Source organism: Stegastes partitus, unplaced genomic scaffold (assembly GCF_000690725.1).
Source record: "Stegastes partitus isolate 25-593 unplaced genomic scaffold, Stegastes_partitus-1.0.2 Scaffold698, whole genome shotgun sequence".
In the NCBI taxonomy this organism is placed as follows: Eukaryota; Metazoa; Chordata; class Actinopteri; family Pomacentridae; genus Stegastes; species Stegastes partitus.
In genome coordinates, this window is record NW_007578429.1 from 116,324 (window position 1) to 123,598 (window position 7,275).

A 7,275-nucleotide genomic window follows, 5' to 3' on the forward strand; every position below is an offset into this window, starting at 1 on the left:
TGTTGAGAGAACATTTTAGAAAACGTTCTCAAAGGAAGGATTTTCTCAGAACAAAATTAAAAAACGTTCAAATGTTGCTGAGACCTCAGACGACAGAATGTTCTTTAGAGACGCACCAGTACGTCACACAAAGGGGAACGTTTTTCCTGCTACATTCAGAGGATGGCTTGGGAACGTTGTTGAGGGAACATATAATAGAAAAACGTTCCATGATGACAAAGGAAGAACATTCTCAAACAACGTTCTCAAGATATCACATTATCGGTCTCAGAATGTTGCCACCGATTAATTTCAGAACACCTTCAGTCGTCCTGCTCTTAAGAACGATAGTAAATCAGGGAACCAAACATATCTGTAGAACTTTCCCAGAACGTTGTTGGAACTGAGACAAACCCAGCACGGTGGTGTTCTTTAACATTCCATCATGTTTGTTCGAGCAGCCCGACGGTATTTTCTGCTCTTGATTCTTGGCCGCCGTCCAGATGTTTGACTCAGGATGGGGTTGGTGCTGCTCAGGAGGCGACTTTCACGTGGAAACATTTCGCCTCCTTAAGTTTCAAGACCGCGGCTTTGTTTTCCGAGAACACGGCACTCAGGTTTCAACGGGTTCCCTCCTCTCAGAGGTCTCGACCTCGCTGTGTTTACTCCGTCAGCCGTCACTTCACACCGCCGTGGCCCAACAGTAGCCTCCACTCCAGCCACCAGCACCGGCCCTCCTGCAGCTTTCTCCCCACTTTGCTTTCCTGACGCCGGTTTCTTTTCGTTCCCTCGGGCGGATTCCCAACAGCAACTTTGCTTTTAGCCGAGCTTTCAGGGCGGTTTTTTGATTCCTGGAGGTTAAGTTGCACCTGAAGCACTCGACACAACCGTCCCTGGAGGTCACATTAATGGCTGCGAGGTGCCAAAACTTCACACCGAAGGGACGAGATTTGTTCTCAGAGATCTTTGTGACACGCAAGAAGAAGAAAAACAACCTGACAGCGACTGTTGGAGCTGTAGCTGACGAAAGCTTTTATTTTGAAATACTTCCTCGATGTCGAAAAACAAACTAACGAACAAAAATACTCAAAATAAACAAAATAAATCACAGAATAGCCATTTCAAGAATCACACAGTGCCCCCTAGAGGCAACTGCCAGGACTGCTTTGAGTTACTTCAGAATAATTTTTACGTTTTTTCGCAGTACTTTTGCGTTAACTTGGAATGTGTTCGTTTGTGGGTTTGGTCCAGTTAAAGGAAAATAAGCTTCAGTTTCGGGAAATGCTAATAAACTAACGTTGGTTAAAAAACGGTCAAATCTGGTGCAATATTTTAACCAACCAAGTGCCTCACTGCTACATAAACATTTGGCACTAAACACGACTAATTGTTGTATTTTTACTCGTATTTTGCTTTCGTTTTATTGTACTTATTATTTATTCGGCTTTTTCTTTATCTGAGTACTACTTTCGTACGACAAACGCATGAATGTGAGCTAGCGTGACAAATAAAACTTCCTTGAATCCTTCTTTTCATTTTTGGAGCCAAATTCTGAATGGAGCGACTTTATTTGATGTTTTATTTACTTTACGTTTTTAAAAAAGCCACTTCAGCCTCCACTTTGGGTTTTTTGTTTCTCAGTTGGTGCACAAAACACACACCTGTTCATGTGAATGCTCGGCTCAATGGGCTTTTTTCCGATTCCTTCCCTCCTCCTTGGACTCTATCTCCATCCTGCTATCTTCCACATCTTCTCGTCCCCTATCGAATCCTCCTCCATGTTCCTCGGGCTGCCACACCTCTACTGGTGGTCTGGATCCATCAGGGCCCCTCACTTAGCCCACAAATGCCTCAGTGCAGCCGAACAATGGAGGCCAAAGACGCTGCGGAGTGTCGGTGGGTGGGATGTCTGAGTTTTTAATCAAGCATATTACATCTGCATCAACATCTACGAGGAAATGCAGGCCGGCTTCTCCTTCAGGCGCTAATGAGTTCAGCTTCGGGGCTGTTTTAGGGAACATTAGCAGGTTCTGGTCAGGCGCCGCTGAAAGCAGCCGTCGCCGTCCAAACAGGTCCGACCGAACCCTGAGAGGTTCCCCTTTGTTTGCTGCTCCACTCTCTCTGTTTGTTTCCCGCCTCCTCGCCCAACGATACACTTACAGAAAAGCTGGGCGGCTCAACAATGCATAACTCAGTGGCAGATGAGCGCAGCCCTCCGTGATGGATTAGCAGAGTCGGGTTTCTGAGTTTCACCAAAACGCCACCAGGAAGCGTTTGGAGGGGAAGAACCCTGAATCCAAAAGCTCCTCCTGAAGGCTGATCAGTGCAGGTTTTTATTCTTTGTCTTGTAGCCAAGAGAGAAAAAAGTAGTTTTAATTAAAGCGCCTCGTTTGCGGCGTCCTGAGTGAAAAGATCCGTCGTCGTCCTGATGGAGAAGCTTCTGTTTGCTGAAGAGATTTCCTCCATCTGTGAAGGTGTTCAGGTGTCTGCAGGACCTGAACGGAGGAACGAAAGATCCTCAGTGTCCTAAAAAAAAGATGTGGCAGCAAAGAAGAAACTCAGTGATATGGAAATATTGAGGAATTCTGTTCTTGTGTAGCTCCGAAAACAGAGAGCCGAAAGATTCCTGGAGAAAAACAAAAACAAATCTATCTAATAAAAAAAACAGAACAGTACAGCTTAAAGATGCCCGTTTTAAAAACAAAGCAAAAACAATTTAACTCTGTCAGCAAGGATGCAAGAATTTTTTATTTAAAAAAAACCCCCAAAAAACAAAAACAGTGTAAGAATGTAATATCATAAACTGTAAAATTGGGGAAAAATAATGGAAAATATCTGTAAAATTATATATTATCAAACTGTTTTGTTAACAATAATCATAATAATAATATTAAACTGTGTGATTTTATATTTATATTTAATTTACTATTTATTATCATTGTTTCATGATTTCAAAAATGCAAATTTTTGCGGTAAACATGTAAATAAAAAAACAAAACTACTGTAATTTTACCAGTTATTATCTGTATTTTAAAATCTATAAAATAACTGTTGAAAATATTATTCACCATTTTCAAAATTTGTAAAATACATCATTTTTAATTTAATTTAATTTTTTTGCTGGTTAAAAGTCAAACAAAGGAATATTTACAAAAATGCTGTTTTTTGTTTTGGGTTTTTTTTTCAATGTGGACATTATTTTATTGTTTGTTTTGGTGTGTTTTTATTTCACAGTAACATGTAAAATAATGTTTTTTTCTGGGTGACTTCACTAAATATTATCTGGAATTTAACACAACCGAAAAAAATCTGTAAAATTACAATAAATTGTTTAAAAAAATTCCAGTTTAATGTTCCTTTTGTACAATAAAGGTAAACTGAACTAGTCTTTGTACGTTGGTGTAAAGTCGTACCTTCGTATTTTAGATTTTTATACTTAAAACGTCCACTTCATCACATTTCAGATTTTATGCTTTAATGTAAAGTAAAAAAAAATGTTGGCAGCTTTTTGAAAATGAAAATTTTACAGATCACAGAACAAGATTTTTAAAAAACCTAAAATAACATCAGCAGCTTCATTTAACAGCTCCAACAAAGACTGATTTTTCCGTCTAAACTTGTCCTTGTGCTTCTTAAACTGGATCTAAAGCGGGTCAAAGCTGCAGCAGTGACTGTTAATAATAAATCTAATGGTGCATTTATAATTACACAGAGAGTCAGAGGAACCAAACCAGAGTTTTACCACAAAACTTTGCTGCTACAAGTGAGAGACGAATCTAACAAAGTTTAACAGCAGCATCTATGAAGAGAAAATCCTTGAACCTGTAAATCTCCAGGAGATAGAAAGTGTTGCAGCAGCAGGTCGCACTGAAACAATCTGAAACTCGTCCAGATCGCGATTAAAAGTGCACGAGAGCGTTGAGGACAAGAAAACAAAAAAACACAAAAAAAGACGACAAACAAGGAAAAGAGGAGGCGAAGCGTAGAGAAGAAGGTGAGCGTCGCTATCAGATGGAGGCCCAGAGACATCAGCGCCCAGCATCTCTGCCGGGTGTTCTGGGAAAATACCGCCGGCTGTCAGTGGCTGACAATAACAGCTTAGAAATTGTTAAACATTGTCTCCGATAGCGACCGGCAACCGCAAACAGATCAGATGAGAGCCGCTGACGAGATTAACGGCAACACGAAACCGTCCAGGAAGCGTCTCTCGGATCCAGCTGTCAGTCAGAACCACCGTCAGAATAAGTTTCTGAGAGGCAGCAGAACCAGATTTTCTCCAAACCTGGTGGCACAGAAACAGCTGAACTCTGGCCGTCCCTCATAGAGGAAACCACTGAGACGTGATTAATCTGTTACAGATGAGCACCGAGATCACAATGTGTTCTTCATGTCCTTATCTCATCTGATTCACTTCAGTCTCTCTGTTCCCACAGAACACGACCTCGGCTAGCGTTCGGTCAGACGGAGGTGCAGCAAAGCACGTATCCAAAACGTCTTCACACTTTATCGACGCGATTAAATAAATAAGCAGTCGGGGAACGGAGGGAGATAAACACCTGAGAGCAAAGTACATGTTGGTTTGTTCATCGCTGTAACTTTAACTTTCTGCTGCTTTGGACAGTTTCCTTGTTAAACATCCATCCATCATCTACACACCATTTAATCCTCACTAGGGTCACGGGGGGCTGGAGTCTATCCCAGCTGACTCAGGGTGAAGGCAGGTTCACCTGGACAGGTAACCAGTCTATCACAGGGCTACACTTAGAGACAGACAACCAAGCACACTCACATTCACACCTACGGACAATTTACAATCACCAATTAACCTCAGCATGTTTTTGGACTGTGGGAGGAAGCCGGAGAACCCGGAGAGAACCCACGCTGCACGGGGAGAACATGGAGACTCCACGCAGAAAGATCCCGGGTGTCCTCACCGGGAGCCGAACCGGCGACCTTCTAGCTGTGAGGTGACGGTGCTAACCACCGAGACACCTTGAAGCCCTAAAACAAATATTTCGCAATTGAAGGGAGACGTGAGTCTCTATTTAATAGAGATAGCTGCGAGGCAACAGTGCTACCAACTGCACCACCTTGCAGCCCCTTGTTAAATATGACATGACAAAAAAAAAAAAGAGAACTTTCTTGAAAGATCTCCAATTCACTGAATATCTCTTGGAGTCCAGTTAAATCTGTCATTATGAAATAGAAGGAATATAAAACAAATCAGCGTCAAAACTGAGCCACCGAGCAAGAAGTAGACGATTGATGGAGGCCACAAGACACCAATGAGTCCTCTGAAGGCAGCTGAGATGGTTGAACTGGTCTCTGTTCTTCACCAGTTAAAGCTTTATGGGAGGCAAAGAGAAAAAGCTCAGATTAAATCTGGACTAGACTTCACCAGAAGACACGTGGAGACTCTGAAGTCACCTGGAAGAAGGTCTGAGGAGACCAGAATTAAGCACATCATTACAAACGCACCATCCCCACTGGGAAGCACGGTGGTGGCAGCATCATGATGAGAAGCACGGTGGTGGCAGCATCATGATAGAAGCATGGTGGTGGCAGCATCATGAGGTGGGAATCTTCTCAGCAGCAGCCCAGGAAGGCTTGTAAAGGTAGAGGGTGAATGAATGCAGCAAAGTGTAGAGAAATGTGTTAATTTTTATAGTGTATAATAACAAGTATACATCTATGGCTACCACAGCTGTTCATGCACATCCTCAAGTGTGTACTATCAAGCCTTAGTTCTCCATTTTAATTTATTTTTTAATGTTTTGCAGCTTTAAGTGAGTATTTAGTCAAGTTTTTCACATTTCACATGTTTGTAATCGTATGTTTATCAAACTAAAGTGGCTGCTGTTGAGGTTCTCGTCACATTTGAGGATCTCAGTCACTTGAAAAATTCCCATTTTTGTCCATTTATCGTAATAAAAAGCCTTAAACGCTGCAGAGAAGCTCCTTTCTGGGAACCACCAATGACTTTTACACGGTCGGACGTCGAGATAAGCCGAAGATTCGCATTTCAAGCAGGATTGTTTCACCCAAACCACAGCAACATGCATCTACATGGACCGACACCTGGTTCTGGTTCAAAGCCGGCGGGGAGCAAACAGCCAGTCATGTACGGAGGCGCGGCAGCAGCAGATAACAATGCACACTGCACTCTATTCACAGCTATGGACTGCAGAATGCTGGCTGCATGCAGATCCAGCGCCGATAACGGAAACAACACAAAATACGGCTCTGACCACAGGTGTGAACAAAGCAGGGTGTTCAAAAACATTAGCAAAAGACCTTTTTTTGAAGATCTGCCTTCTGTTCGCGTCCACACAACTGGAGATAAACGGGATCTTTTATCACCGTAGATGTTGTATAATTGTACAACTGGAGTCCCGGCATCGATGCGGGCGTCAGATTCTGAGAGCCGCAACCAGAAGTTCACAGGCTCTGCGCAGATTATCTGATCCTGACGCCCTGAATCGCGGCTTATCGCTGCCGTCGCCGGTTAAGATCTTCCTCGCGGAGCTTCTGAGGGGTGTGAGAAAGTCCTCATCTGAAGCTATGAAACTGTTGACAAACGCAGATAAAAGCCAAACGTTTGCAGGTTTGTTTCTTGAATCTGCGTCGATCTGAGTTGAGACGAGCATCGAGCTCGATCGGCGTGGGCGAGGATTAGCCGGCGAGGTGTTCGACAGTGAATCAGGCCTTTGTGTGCTCATCGCGAAACCAGTTATTTAAACAGGAAACACGGCTCGTCTTTAGTCACGTCTTTGTTTGGACAGTTCAGGATCACTTCACGGCTCCAAATGTTTTTTCGTACACGTCAGAATATGTTTGTTTGTTTGTCTCTGAGCCGATAACGTCAGTCGTTATGGAGATACAGGAAAAGTGATGATTAGTTTGATCTCAGTTGAAACTGTAACGTCCTCGAAACACTTCAGTCACACAGAGCAAACAGATAACAAAAGTCTGAATTCATCTGTTTGAGTTGAGACAACATCCAAAGAAATCATGTTCAACCAACAAGCCTCACTGAGTTGGGGGAATTAGATTTTCCTCGACCAACAAAAGTGTTTTTAATGAGCAGCTTTAATCGTCTGGCAGGTGAATATGGACAGAACATGAACCCCACATGAAGTTAAAGACAATTTACCTCAACTTGAGTTTAGTTTAAAATCAGAAAATGCAGAAATCTGAGTTTGATTTACACACAAACATCAGGTTTAGATTAAAAAAACCCCCAAAAAAATAATGTTTGCAACCTTAAATGTTCATCAGAATCTGTGAATTTGCATT